This window comes from Bos indicus, chromosome 17 (assembly GCF_029378745.1).
Source record: "Bos indicus isolate NIAB-ARS_2022 breed Sahiwal x Tharparkar chromosome 17, NIAB-ARS_B.indTharparkar_mat_pri_1.0, whole genome shotgun sequence".
Taxonomy (NCBI): domain Eukaryota; kingdom Metazoa; phylum Chordata; class Mammalia; order Artiodactyla; family Bovidae; genus Bos; species Bos indicus.
This window is the reverse complement of record NC_091776.1, coordinates 46,473,107-46,492,366: the sequence shown is the minus strand read 5'-3', so window position 1 is coordinate 46,492,366 and position 19,260 is coordinate 46,473,107. Positions and strand designations below refer to the sequence as shown.

At 43.5% G+C, this 19,260-nt stretch overlaps 1 protein-coding gene across 2 annotated transcripts in view; it reads right to left on the bottom strand.

Annotated features, from left to right (window-relative positions):
- Positions 1-19,260, bottom strand: part of STX2 (syntaxin 2) — a 271,361-nt gene that overhangs the window by 175,096 nt on the left and 77,005 nt on the right. The window lies entirely within an intron of this gene.

Below are 19,260 nucleotides of genomic sequence, written 5' to 3'. Positions count from 1 at the left end.
AGCTTCATTCTAGAGAACAGAACCATCCTGGAACACATAATTGTAGAGCTTGTGGTGACGACAATGCACAGGCCAGTAACCAGACCAAAGGTTACTACTGCCCCATCCCACCCTGGGGCCTCTTACAGGTCATTCCCTTCCTTCATTCCTGGCTTCCCTGATAGCTCAGTTGGTAAAGAATCTGCCTGCAATGTGGGAGACCTGAGTTTGATCCCTGGGTTGGGAAGATCCCCTGGAGAAGGGAATAGCTACCCACTCCAGTATTCTGGACTGGAGAATTCCATGGACTGTCCATGGGGTCACAAAGAGTCAAACATGACTGAACAACTTTTACTTTCACTTTTCTTCATTCTTTCCAAAAAATATTTATTGACATCCTACTATGTGCAAAGCACTTGCATGGAAAAACAGACAATAAAAATGTCAGCAAATAAGATAATTTCAGATGAATGTCCTTAGGTCACCCTGATTCCTCCATTTCTCAACAACCTCCCCCACACCCAATTGCCACAGACTCTGCCACGTCACCCATCTGTGTCCCTGTGAAGCCTCTCAGGGCCTGGAAGTCGTGACACTTCTTTCCCATGTGAGTGAACATTAAGAACAAGTTATCTGACTGTCCTACTATAGGGCACAGGAACTACAGTCAAAATCCTGGGAAAAACCATAACAAAAAAAGAATATAGCAGAAATTAACACAACATTGTAAATCAACTATACTTCAATTAAAAAACAATAATACGTTTTAAAAAAGAATAAGTCATCCAGATTCCCAGAGAAGCCCTAGCCGCTCCCATTTTATGAGCTTCCTGGTCCAGTAAAAACTAAGAAATGTCAAGGCAGGTTTAAATTGTTATTTCTCAGGTATCCATTTAATGCATTAAATACATGTATTGGGCTTCCCTTGTGGTTCAGCTGATAAAGAATCCTCCTGCAATGTGGGAGATCTGGGTTTGATCCTTGGGTTGGGAAGATCCCCTGGAGAAGGGAAAGGCTACACTCCAGTATTCTGGCCTGGAGAATTCCATGGACTATATAGTCCATGGGGTTGCAAAGAGTTAGACACAAATGAGCGACTTTCACTTCATACACGTATTAATATATACGTGTCATGTACACATGTTATTAATAATACATTAACTACAACCCAACAGGGGCTCCCCAGGTAGTTCAGTGGTAAAGAATCCACCTGCCAATGCAGGAAGCACAGGAGACACGGATTTGATTCCTAGGTCAGGAAGATCCCCTGGAGGAGGAAACAGCAACTCACTTCAATATTCTTGCCTGGAAAAGCCCATGGACAGAGGAGCCTGGAGGGCTACAGTCCATGGAGTAGCAAAGAGTCAGACATGACTGAGTGACTGAGCATGCACATAACCCAACAAACCCTAGTATGATATCATTGACTTATGAATATGGATCCACACAGGTCCAGTTACCAGGAATGGGTTTAAAGTCTCATGAGAAATGATTTATTTTGAGTCTTCTCAGTGGATCTTGGTGATTGAAAACATAGTTTCAAATGTCAAGGGTTAATTTGAGATTCTTTGTCACTCTAAGGATGAGCCAAACGACCCTCCCAGACACTCCCCCAAGAACCACATTGGTTCTCAAAGAGGAAGAGCCGTTACCCATAAGGCCTGAGACTCAGGGCAGGCTGCCTAAGACTTAAGAAATGACTCTGAAGAGACATAGCCCAGTCCCCTGAAAACCCACCCAACTCTGCTGCTGCCCGCAAATGCTAGTTTGGAATTGAAGTGTCTGTGAAAGCCCCCTCCCAAACAGCTTTAGGCAGAACTGGATACACAAGGGCTGGAAAAGTTCATTGCAAACGTTAGAAAGTCGGACAGTGCTAAGTACTGGCAAGAACATGGGGAAAGAGAACGCACCCTGCAGAGCGAGCCGGAAGAACTTGCTGAAATAAAGTAGTCACATCCCCTCCACCCCAGCCATCCACTTCTGAGATGCACTCAGAACGATTCTCACTCAGGACCCTCAGGCACATGTGCAAGGATGCTGCTGCAACATCATCTGTGCAACTGGGCTCTGGAGCCAACCTGGTGTCCTCGATAGGGATGGGCAAGAAAAAGGTGGTCCATGAGCTGTACGGAATATCACACAGCAGTTAGAGGTAACTCAGCAGAAATACACACTGTGACACAGAGGGACTGCAAAGGGACAGGACTGCATGAGAGAAGCAGGAAACAGAACAAGGTCCAGAGCACCATGGAATTTCTGTTCATCAGAAAACCTAGGAATGTGGCAGCACTAATGTTTCTCATAGATGCAAATTCAGGGTTATATATCAAATGCGTTGAAGGGACTGGCTGTGATGGGAAAGATAAAGGAGGTAGGGACTGGGGTGAAAGGGAAGAGACAGGAAGAGGGGCAAGGGAGAGATAGAAGGGAGACAGAGAGAAGGAAAGGGGAAAGCAGACTGTAACAATAACACATTAGGGACTGTGGAGTGAGGTTCATCCAACCCTTTGCACCCCGTGCAGTGGCACCAACATCAACAGGCCATTGCTTCTCTGCGATTGTGAGCTTGGAGCAGATGCCATAACAAGATCAGGCAGCTTTTCAAATGGACAGGCAGAGGCTAAGAGAAGCTGGGGAAACACTGTTCATAGAGTATAATGATCTAATTCAAAAGGAACCAGAGAAATGAAGAACAGTTTACGAGCAGTCAGGGTCAGCCACTCCAGTGCATCCATAATAGACCAGCACAGCAGGAGGTGCATCCTTAAACAAGTTCCCAGGACTACACAGACTGCAACCTTCCCGCTACCCCAAAACAACTGGGAAATTCAGCGGTTAAATCCTCTACCTCCCCTACCACTGGGAGCAGTTGCTCCAGCCATGCAGGAAAGGAGTCTCCTTGCTACGAACAAAGTTCCAACACGAGCCTACACCCACCGGAGGGGCCAGGGCTTTGCTAGAATCACACTTTGTTTATACTCACAACCGAAGTCAAGAGCACGGTAGACGACTCCCACAGATGCTTGACCACCTTGGGGGTGACCCCTAACCCAGCAGTTCTCAAAATGAGGTCCCTGGATCAGAAGCATCAGCACCAGAAACTGAGAAATTCAAACCCTGGACCCCATCCCCAGCGCTGCTCAGAAACTGCTCTCACCCTGCTCCCTCCATGACTCGGATGCTCCCCAACATTTGAGAGCCCTGGCGCTAATTAAAACTTCAAGCTTCACTCCAAAAACACAGAGGAGGGAGGCTTGGAAGTAGAAGCTCAGGAAAGAACCTCGCTGCTCTGTGCCCCTCCTCCTGCCCTTTAAGCACAGGCTGTTCTCCCAAACGCGAACCACGTAGGGAGAAATGAGACTGGAAAACACAGTGGAGAGAATCAGTGGAATTGGTTTGCTGCCTTTTTTTTTTAATTGCTAGTTCTCAGCCCAGTCGGCACACAGCCTCACCTGGGGACGCTTTGAGACTCCCCCCCACCAGGGATTCAGATGTAGCTGGGTTTGATATGGGAGATGCAGGGCACAAACCTGGGACTGGGGTGGGGGTGGGGGCAGCCCCTTAAGTCCCACCCACTCCCCTGGCACGCTGACAGCGCCAACCTTTCCCTGACCCACTTTGTCATCTTCTCAGAAGGGGAGGGTGGTAAATATCAGCTGCCAGCCACTTCCCTGAAATAACCTCAAAATGCTTTGCTCCGTGTCCCGGGTACAGTGCCATATGGCCAGCAGAGCAGCCGTAGGCCCTGGGGCACAGCCCAGTCACCCCACACTGCAGATGGGGCTGTCTGCCTGCCTGCCTCCCACACCAAAGCCCCACATCGGAGACACAAGCCCGGGTGGTACCCAAGCATCTCGCCTGGAGGCTTCAACTTCACAGGAGCCCAAATCACACTCAAAGATAACGAAATCCCACAGGCTAGGGGTCCGGGCCACAACAGGGGATTCCACAGCAGGGCTGGGAGAAAGCTGAGGGGCTGGGGTGTCTGGATGGGGAGGGGACCCCCCCCCCAGGGACTGTTCACCTTGCAATCGGGCTAAGTTTAAAGTGCTCTCCTCCCATGGCACCTCCTTTACTCCTGGTTCAGAAACTGGGCTTGAGGAGAGGTGGTCCACGCCCCCCTTCTCTCTCCATCCCATCTTCCATGTTCATAGCCAGCTCACTCCCTTCTTCCTCCGCCTGCTCTCCCTGGGACATTTTCTGTCCCTTAATGAGGTGGGGGTCTCACTTTAGTAAAAGGTGATGATGCAGAGAGAGAGCCCAGGGTGGACCCCTTCCCTCAAGGCCCTCCCCTCCTCGCTCACCCTGCCATCCTAAGAACTTGGGGGGACTGCAAACCCAGTGGAAGGGTCTGGAGAGCCCCCGTCCCCAGTTCCTGCAGAAGCCCCCAGTGGCCCCGAGCCCAGTGACCCAATGACCGAGTGTTGAGCTGCGTCCACCCAGCCCTCAGCTGGACTTTTGGGGACAGCCCGTGGGAACGCCCTGGGGACAGCAGCGCACCTGCCTCTACAAAGGCCTCAGCGTCAGGAGAGCAAGCAGCACCCTCGCCCCCACTGGCCCCCAAACCCAACTTCCCTCCCGGCAGACCGTCCTGTAAACACTGCGTCTCCAGGTGAAAACATGGCTTTCGGGGGAGGGCCTGCCCCAGCGAACAGCCTGTGGGCACACACACACACACACACACACACACTCCCACACTCCCACACACACACACATATGCGCACGCACGCATTCTGCCGGGAACATCTGTTTTGACAAACAAATTATTCAAGTCAGTCTATGGGACATGAATTGACAAATTCTTAACGTGCAGGTCCCTGGCTCCATACATTTCAGATCTGAGCCAAACTGGGGATGATACAACCAACTCTTTTATTTTTTTATTCCTTGGCCCACAACCCCTTCCTCACCCCAGCCCAACCTCAAAGAAGACCACATCCGGAGCCCCCAACAGGCTTAGATGAGAAACAATCCGAACTCATACACCTGGGGGTTACAAAGACATTGCCTGCCGTGGTGTCAAACTTCGCCCAGAGGGGCTTTTCTGCAAAGCTGGGGGCGGAAGGGGTGTCGGGAACCCCACAGTGACTGAGAACCGTCAGCCCTGCCCTGGGAAACTAGAACCACGGGGACCAAGCAGCAATATCCCGCATCAGCGGGAGGAATCGTCTGGAAACGGTCCGCCTCTCCCCGCGGCTCTCCGGCACCGGCGTCCATGGCAGCTTCGCCAGCCGCGCGGTACCCGGACCCCGTGCTGAAGGGCATCCTCAGACCGCTGGAAAATAAACTTTGTCAGGCAGAGAGTTTCCGGCTATCACCCAGCGATCACCGCCGCCGCTGCAGCGCGGGGTGCGTGCGGAGGGGTGAAAAGGCAAACGAGAAGCTATTTTTAGGAGAAAAAAAAATAATAATAAATCTCAGCCTACCTTAGAAGCAGCAATGCCAAGACTGGGAGGTTCACCGGGAGACAACTGCAGTCTGCTGTGTCAGATTACAAACTGGGGGCCAGAGGGAGAGAGCAGAGAGGGAAGGGGGAGGGAGGGAAGGAGCAGAGAGGAGGAGGGAGGGAGGGGGAGAGAGAGAGAGGGCATTGGTGTGTCTGCACTGCTAGGATTCAGCTAGAAATGATTCATTAGTTTTCTGCAGGCAGGCAAGCAGGCCCAAAGAGAAAAAGATGGGGGGGCGGGGGGGGGGGGGACCAACCGCCATGCAGCGGTACCCAGAGCCCAGGAAACGTCAGTGTTTTAAACACACACGTACACACACCAAGATGGCTCTCCCCTCCCTGCCAGCGTCTTTTCCACCGAGTTGTGGCCAAAAGCGAGGACAGAAATGGAGGCCACACAGCTCTCTTAGCCACGCAGGGCTTGGGGTTCAGTGGGTGATGCTCCGTCTGTGGAATAACAACGCAAGCTCTCCCCTGTTGGCTGCCAGGGGCCTCCTGCAACCTACCGGCCGCGGAAAACCTGCCCTCGCGCGCCCCACAAAGCTAAGAAACTCAAGTGCAGCCGGGAATTAAGCGATTATGTGAACCACCCAAGCTGTTCGGGTCTTTACCCTCTGGTCTGGCGCCCCCGCCCGCCCCAACCTCCAGAATCCAAAGAAAATAACATATGTGTCCTCCTCGTCCCCCAAGAAGTTCAGACTCTTCCGCAGACTACCAGCTACCTAGCAACGAGGCAGAGTGACAGATTAGGAAAATGTGTGTGGACTTGACACACACACACAGATGCACACAGTTTGTTCCCTGAGATGAAAACCCCATCGTGTGTGATTTAAAGATGCTAAATAATTTAGCTCCTGGGAAGAAAGCCCCATGTTAGGTCCCACAGACCTCGACTGCAGCTCTGAGGGGTCCCAGTGCCACCTGCCTAGACAGAGACCAAGCACCAGCGACAGGTCTTTTTTACAAAAAGGTAAGAGTCTCTCTGGAGATGGTTTCTGTTGCTTTTCCAATTAACAGGCTTACAAAACAGGCTCATCAGGAAAATCTAATACACCCTCGACCACTGTGTTTGAGTCACTTGCCTTACACAAACCACCATGATCTAAAAAACTGGGAAATTCCCTGGTGGGTCCAGTGGTTAGGACTTCAAGCTTTCACTGCTGAGGGCATGGGTTCCATCCCTGGTCATTGAACTGAGATCCCACAAGCCACAGGATGTTGCCAATTTTTTTTTTAATTTTCTTTAAATTAAAAAAAAAAAAAATGGTATGAAAAATAAAAAGCTAACTGGCCAGAAAGACACTTCTTTCCCAGACAACTTCTGCATCATGGTGGTACGAGGGTGGAGGAGACATTTTCCTAATCAGGACCCACTTTTGCTTCCTGAAGATGGAGAGGATCTGAGTTTGCCTACAAGACAGAAGTCTTCCTCCAGCCCTGAGGTTGCTAGTCCCAGCCTCTTTCCATGGAACCAAGAGTTCTGTGCCCCTCTCAGGAGTGGGGTGCAGACCACCCACCATTTCCCTTTTCATTCTGCAGGCAGAGCTGTCGGATCCCCATAACCAAGACCAGGGAAGAGAAGAGGCAAACACCTATACACCACTGTGTACAGGCTGACTAGGCAGCTCTAGTCACAACAGCCAGTGGGTGGAGACAGCCCAGTGCTCACGGATGGGCAGGTGGATCCACAGGAGGTGGTGGTCTATCCAGGCAGTGGAACGCTATGCAGGCCCAACAAGGACAGAGGCGCAGACACAGGCTACAGCAAGAATGGACTTGAAAACATACTGGTAGAGGAAAGAGGCCAGACACAAAAGAAAACATGTCATATGATTTTATGTAGATGAAATGTCCAGAATAGGCAAAGCCATAGAGACAGAAAAGAGATGGATAGGATGGTGGCCAGGACCGGGGCCAGGGGGAAGCGGGGAGGAGGAAGGGGCTGCTAATGACCACAGGATCTGCTTTAGGGGTGATGAAAACATTTTGGAATTAGGTGGTGGTTGTACAACATTGCAAAGGCACTAAATGCCACTGAATTTCTCACTTTTATGTTATGTGAAGCTCATCTCAATTTTTAAAAAGGACTATGGGAAAAGCACATGAATTGGGAGTCAGGCTGGCCAAAGTCTTAATCCTAACTCTGTGTGACCTTGAGCAGGTTGGTCTGTTCCCCTGGCTACAAAAGTATCCTTTCTGCTTCTAAGAGAGCATACACCTCCTGGGGTTATCATGGGAAACAGAACGTGATGGACAAAAGAAAATAAAGCTCCTCCCCCTGAGAAAGAACTCACTCTTGGAGAAGGACGTTCAATGGTATGAATATGGCTTTCTCCCCCTCTTTTCTCAGCAGATTGTTTTGAAACAATCCATAGATCAGATAGGGCTAAAGGCACAGGTTCTGAAACAATCACCTACAAAGTCCTCCCCAGGCTGGGCCACAGCCACTTGAGCTGGCCGTGTTAAGAGTCCATAATCATTCCCATAGTGTTTCATGTCAATGGGAGTTGCTTGCCTAAGGGTCTCCGTTTCACCCACTTAGAGGACCCGGCAAGCTGAGAATGGGAGAGGACACTGTCCCCGTCCAATCAGAAAAGGAAGGCAGGTGGGAGTGTAAATTGGTGCAGCCACTATAGAGAACAGTATGAAGGGTGCTGAAAAACTAAAAATAGATTTGCCATATTATCCTGAAGTCTCACTCTTGTGCATATATCTGGACAAAATTCTAATTCAAAAAGATACATGCACCCCTATGTTCGTGTATGTGTGCTCAATCATGTCCAATTCTTTGCAACCCCATGGACTGGAGTCCACCAAGCTCCTCTGTCCACAGGATTCTCCAGGCAAGAATACTGGAGTGGTTGCCATCCCCTTCTCCAGGGGATCTTCTGACCCAGGAATCAAACCCACATTTCTTGCGTCTCCTGCATTGGCAGGAGGATTCTTCACCATTGCGCCACCTGGGAAGTCCCTGTCTTCATGGAGATTCCTAGGTCAGAAGATCCCCTGGAGAAGGGTATGGCAACCTTGGAGAAGGGCATGGTAACCCACTCCAGTATTCTTGCCTGGAGAATCCCATGGACAGAGGAGCCTGGTGGGCTACAGTCCATGGGGTCACAAAGAGTCAGACACCACTGAAGTAACTTAGCACGCTTGCACAGAAGCAACCTAAGTGTCTTTCAACAGAGGAATGGATAAAGAGGATGTGGTGTACATATACAATGAACTACTACTTGGCCACAAAAAAGAATGAAGTAATGCCATTTGCAACAACATGGATGGACCCAGAGATTATCATACTTAGGTGAAGTAAGTCAGAAAAGACAAATACCATATGAGATCACTTAATATGTGGAATCTAAATAATGACACAAATGAACCTATCCAAGAAACAGACACAGACTCACAGGCATAGCAAACAGACTTGTTTGCCAGTGGGGAGGGGGAGGGATGGAGTGGGAGTTTGGGATTAGCAGATGAAAACTATTATATATAGAGAGAATGCTCTGTTAATTTCTGCTGTAGAGCAAAGTGATTCTGTTATACATTATATATATATACACATTCATTTTTTTTATATTCTTTTCCATTATGGTTTATCACAGAACATTGAATATAGTTCCTTATGCTATACAGTAGGACCTTGTTGTTCATCCACTCTCTATTTAATAGTTTTCAATAAATTTATAAAAGAAAAGGAATTCAGTGATTCCACCTGTGAGTACTGTGTTCTAACTTCACAAAAAAGCAGGTGAATTCTGTGCTTTAGCCACCAGAAAATGTAACAGAGCAGAGAATTTCATAGACAAGATCTTGGGTAACTCATGATGCAGAGGAAACCATGCTGCCTCTGTGAAGAACAAGGTGTGAAGACACAGCAGGAAGGGACTACTCAGTTCTGGAAAATGGGCTGCCAGGACCCAGCCTGGCTTGCTTGAAGAAATCGGCGAAGCTCATTGCTTCAGCACTAGTCAGAGGCCACTCAGAAAACAGACCCTACAGAGGAATCCCTGTTCGACTATTAAGAGCTGCTATAGATAACTCACCATGTAGATAGCACTAGTGGTAAAGAATCTGCCTGTCAATGCAGGAGACACAAGAGACATGAGTTCCATCCTGGGGTCAGGCAGATCCCCTGGAGAAGGAATGGCAACCCACTCTAGTATTCTTGCCTAGGAAATCCCATGGACAGAGGAGCCTGGTAGGCTACAGTCCATGGGGTCTCAAAGAGTCGGACATGACTGAATGACTGAGCACAGAGAGAATGATTTATCTGATCCTGAATGCAAAGAGTGTTTGCAAGACTGACAGAGAAGCACCAGATGCAAAGTTGCATAACTGCCATCCAGAGCCTTCCAGTCACACATATGGAGAAAGCACAGCTGGGCTGTTTCCATTTGGACTAGCTCTCTCTGAGGAAATGCCAGGTGTCGATTGCAACGTGGTTCTGAGGGTTCAGCATTAAAGCAGCAGAATCTACAATGGTCATGGAGCTAAGAATAGGTCCTGAACATCAAGGTCTCAGCAGGTGCAGAGCTGCTACAAAGCACAGCAGGCTCTCTACTAGGCGTGTCCCAAGGCCAGTGGTGAGGTGTGGTACCTAAGCCCTTTTCAAGTCATTTTAGGAGATGTTATGATGGTCTGTGAACCAAGAAACTGTTATAAATAAGAATGGAGTGGAATGGAATGGAGTAGAATAGGACCACATAGAAGAATTCTGCATGTATTCCTTAATAGAATACAATCGTGTATTATTTTTGCTGCCAACCAAAAAAAAAAAAAGGATATTATTGCATTTAATAATATCTAAAAATCAATAGCTTTTGTATATAGGAAGAACAACCAGTTGGGAAACAATCCCATTTATGGTAGCATATCAAACAAAAAACCCACCAATACAAAATGGTATAGATATGACTATGTCTAGGAATGATTTGAACCAGAAATACACAAGATATATGTGAAGAACACTGAAGAAGAAAATATGGAAATTGAATAAAGAGAAAAGCATATACTATGCTTGGAAGGGATGCTTAAATTCTATGACATTTTCCCTAAATCAATCTTAAAATTTAACATGATTACAAAAGATATACAGACAGATACCCTCAGATCTATGGAAGCTGATTCTAGGCTTTGTATGAAAATACAAGCACAAAACCTGGAAAATTTTTTAGGATAGAGAAGAATAATGAAAGGATACTACCATTACCAGACATTAAAATATAAATATATTTTTTAAATTGATGGTAGTGGTGCAAGAATAGGTAGATCAATAGAATAGATTTAGGCAAATAAGTCCTATCACATATCAGCATTTACTACATAATAAAGTATCACTTCTAATCAATAAGAAGGCTGGTTATTCAATAAATGACATTCATAAAGCTGGATAATTTTTTTAAATTCTTACTCAAAAATTAATTCCAGATGAATCAAGCATTTAAACACATAGAAGAAAAATTAGACATTTTTGAAGAAATCATGAATTTTTTTCATTATTTTTAAATGAAGGAGGACTTTCTAACCAAGACAGGAAATCAGAGATGATGAGAGTAAAAGTTGATTAAATATGACAACATGGAAATTTAAAACTTTTGCACAATGAAAAAAAATGCCATAAATAAGCCAAAAGATAAGTTACAAACCAGGATAAAATATTGGCAACACAAGTTTCAGACTCAGGTATGGGCCCAGGTTTTATGAGACCTGGGGTTTGTTCAACTTGGGGACCCTGTTTTAAAAGAATAAAAACAGAAAAGAAACCCACCAATACAAAATGGTATAGATATGATTATGTCTAATGAATGAGAAAATAAATCAAATCCCAGACTTTAAAAAGCTAACAAACCCCACAAATATCACAAAATTTAGAAAAATAACATTGTATTTGTTCAATTAACTGCTTGACAGACCTCTGCAATTCTTTTGTTGCATTTTTTTGGCTGCATGATCTTTGATGACCTCTCCAAATGACAAAGATTTTGTGGCATAATTCTATTTTGAGAGAATAAAGGATAAATTCTTTCCCTAGCATATTTAATTAAATGCGGGGGGTGGTTAAAGTTATTTTTGACAGTTTAAAAGTTTTCTTCATATGATCCAGCAACCCCACTCCTGGACATATATCCAGACAAAACTATAATTCAAAAAGATACATGCACCACTATCCTTATAGCAGCGCTATTTACAACAGCCAATGCATGGAAACAACCTAAATGCCCATCAGCAGATAAATGGATGAGGAAGATGTGGTGTATGTGTTTACACACACACACACACACACACACACACACACACACACACACACAATGGAATATTACTAACTCATCAAAAAGAATGCAGTAATGCTATTTGCAGCAACATGGATGCAGCTAGATATTATCATATCAGATGAAGTAAGTCAGACAGAGAAAGACAAATATCATATGATATCACTCATATGTGGAATATAAATATGACACAAATGAACTTGTTTTACAAAACAGACTCACAGACATAAATAACAGACTTGTAGTTGACAAGGGGAAGGGGTGGGGAAGGGATGGACTAGAAGTCTGGGGTTAGCAGATGCAAACAATTATACATAGTTGTTTATATAAACAATAGGGTCCTACTGTACAGCATAACTATATCCAATATCTTGGGATAAACCACAATGGAAAAGAATATTGAAAAGAAGGTCTGCATATGTATACCTGAGTCACTTTCTTGTACAACAGAAATTAACACAAGATTGCAAATCAAATATTCTTCAATTTAAAAAATAACATATCTAAAGTTTTAAAAAATTTTCTTTAACAAATTTATTCCATGTATAGCTACTGTTACAGTAGCTCCTGAACTACTATTCCAAGGTGTGTTCAAAATGCATAGAAATTCTTTTCTTTTTATTTATTTTAATTGGAGGCTAACTACTTTACAATATTGCAGTGGTTTTTGCCATACACTGACATGAATCAACCATGAGTGTACATATGACCCCAATCCTGAACCCCCCTCCCACCTCCCTCCCCATCCCCTCCATCAGGGTTGTCCCAGTGCACTGGCTTTGAGTGCCCTGTTTCATGCATTGAACTTGGACTGGTGATCTATATCACATATGGTAATATACATGTTTCAATGCTGTTCTGTCAAATTATTCCACCCTCACCTTCTCCCACAGAGTCCAAAGTCTGTTCTTTATATCTGTCTCTTTTGCTGTCTCACATATAAGGTCATTGTTACCATCTTTCTAAATTACATATATATGCCTTAATATACTGTATTGGTGTTTTTCTTTCTGATTTACTGCACTGTGTATAATAGGCTCCAGTTTCATTCACCTCATTGGAACTGATTCAAATGTATTGTTTTTAATAGCTGAGTAATATTCCATTGTGTATATGTACCACAGCTTCCTTATCCATTCATCTTCCGATGGACATCTTGGTTGCTTGCATGTCCTAGCTATTGTAAACAGTGCTGTGAAGAACACTGGGGTACACATGTCTCTTTCAATTCTGGTTTCCTTGGTGTGTATGCCCAGCAGTGGGATTGCTGGGTCATATGGCAGTTCTATTTCCAGTTTTTAAAGGAATCTCCACACTGGTCTCCATAATGGCTGTACTAGTTTGCATTCCCACCAACAGTGTAAGAGGGTTCCCTTTTCTCCACACCCTCTCCAGCATTTATTATTTGTAGACTTTTCGATAGCAGCCATTCTGACTAGCCAAAGAAGGCAATGGCACCCCACTCCAGTACTCTTGCCTGGGAAATCCAATGGACAGAGGAGCCTCGTAGACTGTAGTCCACAGGTCACTAAGAGTTGGACATGACTGAAGTGACTTAGCAGCAGCAGCAGCATTCTGACCAGCATGAGATGGTACCTCATTGTAGTTTTGATTTGCATTTCTCTAATAGTGAGTGATGTTGAACATCTTTTCATGTGTTTGTTAACCATCTGCTTATCTTCTTCGGAGAAATGTCTGTTTAGTTCTTTGGACCATTTTTTGATTGGGTCAGTTATTTTTCTGGTATTGAGCTGCATAAGCTGCTTGTGTATTTTTGAGATTAATTCTTTGTCAGTTGCTTCATTTGCTATTATTTTCTCCCATTCTGAAGGCTGTCTTTTCACCTTGCTTATAGTTTCCTTCGTTGTGCAAAAGCTTTTAAGTTTAATTAGGTCCCATTTGTTTACTTTTGCTTTTATTTCCATTACTTTCGAAGGTGGGTCATAGAGGATCCTGCTGTGGTTTATGTCAGAGAGTGTTTTGCCTATGTGCTACTCTAGGAGTTTTAGAGTTTCTGGTCTTATATTTAGATCTTTAATCCATTTTGAGTTTACTTTTGTGTATGGTGTTAGAAAGTGTTCTAGTTTAATTCTTTTACAGATGGTTAACCAGTTTTCCCAGCACCACTTGTTAAAGAGATTGTCTTTTCTCCATTATATATTCTTGCCTCCTTTGTCAAAGATAAGGTGCCCATAGGTGCGTGGATTTATCTCTGGGCTTTCTATTTTGTTTCATTGATCTGTATTTCTGTCTTTGTGCCATACTGTCTTGATGACTGTGGCTTTGTAGTATAGTCTGAAGTCAGGCAGGTTGATTCCTCCAATTCCATTCTTCTTTCTCAAGATTGCTTTAGCTATTCGAGGTTTTTTTGTATTTCCATACAAATTGTGAAATTATTTGTTCTAGCTCTCTGAAAAATACCATTGGTAGCTTGATAGGGACTGCATTGAATCTACAGATTGTTTTGGGTCGTATACTCATTTTCACTATATTGATTCTTCTGATCCAGGAAGATGGTATATTTCTCCATATATTTGTGTCATCTTTGATTTCTTTCATCAGTGTTTTATAGTTTTCTATATATAGGTCTTTTGTTTCTTGATGTAGATTTATTCCTAAGTATTTTATTCTTTTTGTCACAATGGTGAATGGAATTGTTTCCTTAACTTCTCTTTCTGTTTTCTCAATGTTAGTGTATAGGAATGCAAGGGATTTCTGTGTATTAATTTTATATCCTGCAACTTTACTATATTCATTTATTAGCTCTAGTAATTTTCTGGTGGTGTCTTTAGGGTTTTGTATGTAGAGGATCATGTCATCTACAGTGAGTTTTACTTCTTCTTTTCCAATCTGGATTCCTTTTATTTCTTTTTCTTCTCTGATTGCTGTGGCTAACACTTCCAAAACTATGTTGAATAGTAGTGGTGAGAGTGGGCACCTTTGTCTTGTTCCTGCCTTTAGGGGAAATGCTTTCAATTTTTCACCATTGAGGATAATGTTTGCTGTGGGTTTATCATATGTGGCTTTTATTATGTTGAGGTGTGTTCCATCTATGCCTGCTTTCTGGAGGGTTTTTATCATAAATGGATGTTGAATTTTGTCAAAGGCTTTCTCTGCATCTATTGAGATAATCACATGGTTTTTATCTTTCAATTTGTTAATGTGTATCACATTGATTTATTTGCAAATATTGAAGAATCCTTGCATCCCTGGGATAAAGCCCACTTGGTCATGATGTATGATCTTTTTAGTATGTTGTTGGATTCTGTTTGCTAGAACTTTGTTAAAGATTTTTGCATCTATGTTCATCAGTGATATTGGCCTGTACTTTTCTTTTTTGTGGCATCTTTGTCTGCTTTTGGTATTAGGGTGATGGTGGACTCATAGAATGAGGTTGGCAGTTTACCTTCCTCTGCAATTTTCTGGAAGAATTTGAGTAGGATAGGTGTTAGTTCTTCTCTACAGTTTTGGTAGAATTCACCTGTGAGGCCACCTGGTCCTGGGCTTTTGTTTGTTGGGAGATTTTTGACTGCAGTTTTGATTTCCATGCTTGTGATGGGTCTGATAAAATTTTCTATTTCTCCCTGGCTCAGTTTTGGAAGGTTATATTTTTCTAAGAATTCATCCATTTCTTCCAAGTTGTCCATTTTATTGGCATATAGTTGCTGATAGTAGTCTCTTATGATCCATTGTATTTCTGTGTTGTCTGCTGTGATTTCTCCATTTTCATTTCTAATTTTGTTGATTTGATTCTTCTCCCTTTTCTTCTTGATGAGTCTGGCTAATGGTTTGTCTATTTTATTTATCCTCTCAAAGAACCAGATTTTAGTTTTGTTGATTTTTACTATAGTCTCTTTTGTTTCTTTTTCATTCATTTCTGCCCTAATTTTATGATTTCTTTCCTTTTCCTAACCCTGAGGTTCTTCATTTCTTCTTTTTCTAGTTGCTTTAGGTGTAAAGTTAGGTTATTTATTTGATTTTTCTTATGTTTCTAGAGGTAAGCTTGTATTGCATTGAACCTTCCCCTTAGCACTGCTTTTATTGAATCCCATAGGTTTTGGGTTGTTGCTGTTTTCATTTTCATTTGTTTCTATGCATATTTTGATTTCTCTTTTGATTTCTTCTGTGATTTGTTGGTTATTCAGAAGCATGTTGTTTAGTCTCCATATGTTTGTATTATTAATAATTTTTTCCTGTAGTTGACATCTAATATTACCACACTGTGATCAGAAAAGATGCTTGAAATGATTTCATTTTTGTTTTTTAATTTACCAAGGTTCAGTTTATGGCCCAGGACGTGATATATCCTGGAGAATATTCCATGTGCACTTGAAAAAAGGTGAAATTCATTGTTTGGGGGTGAAATGTCCTATGGATATCAATTAGGTCTAACTGGTCCATTGTATCATTTAAAGTTTGTGTTTCCTTCCTAATTTTCTGTTTGGTTGATCTATCCATGTGTGAGTGGGGTATTAATGTCTCCCACTATTATTGTGTTACTGTTAATTTCCCCTTTTATACTTGTTAGCATTTGCCTTACATATTGCAGTGCTCTTTTGTTGGGTGCATATAAATTTATAACTGTTTTATCTTCTTCTTGGATTGATCCTTTGATCATTATGTCTTCTTTGTTTCTTTTTATGGCCTTTATTTCAAAGTCTACTTTATCTGATATGAGTATTGCTACTCCTGCTTTCTTTTTGTCTCCGTTTGCATTAAATATCTTTTTCCAGACCTTCACTTTCAGTCTGTATGTGTCCCTTGGTTTGAGGTGTCTCTTGTAGACAGCATATATAGGGGTCTTGTTTTTGATTCTATTCAGCCAGTCTTTGTCTTTTGGTTGGGGCATTCAACCCATTTACATTTAAGGTAATTATTGATAAGTATGATCCCATTGCCATTTACTTTGTTGTTTTGGGTTCAAGTTTATAAACCTTTACTATGTTTCCTGCTAAAGAAAATCCTTAAGCGTTTGTTGAAGAGCTGGTTTGGTGGTGCTGATTTTCTCTCAGCTTTTGCTTGTCTGTAAAGCTTTTGATGGGTGGAGCTGTGTTCCCTCCCTGCTATTTACCTGGGGCCAAATTATGGTGGAGGTAATGAAGATAATAGTGACCTCCTTCAAAACATCCCTTGCATGTACAGCTACACCCAGTGCCCCCAACCCTGCAGCAGGCCACCACCAACCAACACCTCCGCTGGAAACTCCTGGACACTCACAGGCAAGTCTTGGTCAGTCTCTTTTGGGGTCACTGTTCTTGTTGCCTATTTAACTTATATGCAGAGTAAATCATGCGAAACGCTAGGATGAATGAATCACAAGCTGAAATCAAGATTGCCAGGAGAAATATCAATAACCTCAGATATGCAGATGACACCACCCTTATGGCAGAAAGTGAAGAAGAACTAAAGAGCCTCTTGATGAAAGTGAAAGAAGAGAGTGAAAAAGTTGGCTTAAAGCTCAACATTCAGAAAACGAAGATCATGGCATCTGGTCCCATCACTTCATGGCAAATGGATGGGGAAACAGTGGAAACACTAGCTGACTTTATTTTGGGGGGCTCCAAAATCACTGCAGATGGTGACTGCAGCCATGAAATTAAAAGACACTTACTCCTTGGAAGGAAAGTTATGACCAACCTAGACAGCATATTAAAAAGCAGAGACATTACCTTGCCAACAAAAATCCATCTAGTCAAGGCTATGGTTTCTCCAGTAGTCATGTATGGATGTGAGAGTTGGACTATAAAGAAAGCTGAGCACCAAAGAATTGATGCTTTTGAACTGTGGTGTTGGAGAAGACTCTTGAGAGTTCCTTGGACTGCAAGGAGATCCAACCAGTCAATCCTAAAGGAAATCAGTCCTGAATATTCATTGGAAGGACTGATGTTGAAGCTGAAGCTCCAATACTTTGGCCACCTGATGAGAAGAGCTGACTCATTTGAAAAGACCCTGGTACTGGGAAAGATTGAAGGTGGGAGGAGAAGGGGGCAACAGAGGATGAGATGGTTGGATGGCATCACTGACTCAATGGACATCAGTTTGGGTAAACTCCAGGAGTTGGTGATGGACAGGGAGGCCTGGTGTGCTGCAGTCCATTGGGTCGCAAAGAGGTGGACACGACTGAATGACTGAACTGAACTGAACTGAAAGCTTTTGATTTCTCCTTCATATTTGAATGAGATCCTTGCTGGGTATAGTAATCTGGGTTGTAGGTTTTTCTCTTTCATCACTTTAAGTATATCCTGCCATTCTCTTCTGGCCTGAAGAGTTTCTATTGAAAGATCAACTGTTATCCTTATGGGGATCCCTTTGTGTGTTGTTTGTTGCTTTTCCCTTGCTGCTTTTAATATTTGCTCTTTGTGTTTGATCTTCATTAATTTGATTAATATATGTCTTGGAGTGTTTAGCCTTGGGTTTATCCTGTTTGGGACTCTCTGGGTTTCTTGGACTTGGGTGGCTATTTCCTTCTGCATTTTAGGGAAGTTTTCAACTATTATCTCCTCAAGTATTTTCTCATGCCCTTTCTTTTTGTCTTCTTCTTCTGGGACTTCTATGATTCGAATGTTGGGATGTTTAACGTTGTCCCAGAGGTCTCTGAGGTTGTCCTCATTTCTTTTCATTCTTTTTTCTTTTTTCCTCTCTGCTTCATTTATTTCCAGCATTCTATCTTCCACCTCACTTATCCTATCTTCTGCCTCAGTTATTCTACTGTTGGTTCCCTCCAGAGTGCTTTTGATCTCAGTTATTGCATTATTCATTATTGATTATTTTTTATTTCTTCTAGGTCCTTGTTAAACATATCTTGCATCTTCTCAATCCTTGTCTCTAGTCTGTTTATCTGTAACTCCATTTTGTTTTCAAGATTTTGGGTCATTTTTACTATCATTATTCTGAATTCTTTTTCAGGTAGACTCCCTATCTCCTCCTCCTTTGTTTGGTTGGTGGGCATTTATCAGGTTCCTTTACGTGCTGAATATTTCTCTGCCTTTTCTTTTGTTTAGATTGCTGTGTTTGGGGTAGCCTTTCTGTAGGCTGGAAGTATGTGAGTGAATGAGTGATATCACTCAGTCGTGTCCAACTCTTTGTGACCCCGTGGACTGAAGCCCACCAGGCTCCTCCATCCATGGGATTCTCCAGGTAAGAATACTGGAGTGGGTTGCCATTTCCTTCTCCAGGGGATCTTCCCAACCCAGGGATCGAACCCAGGTCTCCCGCATTGCAGGCAGACGCTTTAACCTCTGGTTCTTCTTTTTTGTGGAGCTTGCTCCCTGTGGGTGGGGTGGACTAGTGGCTTGTCAAGGTTTCCTGGTTAGAGGAGTTTGTGTCTGTGTTCTGATGGATGGACCTGGATCTCTTTTCTCTGGAGTGCAATGAAGTGTTCAGTAGTGAGTTTCGGGGTGTCAGTGGGTTTGGCATGGCTTTGACAGCCTGTCTTTTAGTGCTCAGGGCTGTGTTCCCACATTGCTGGAGAATTAGAGTGGTATGTCTTGCTCTGGAACTTGTTGGCTCTTGGGTAGAGCTCAGTTTCATTGTAGGTATGGAGGCTTTTGGATGAGCTCTTGT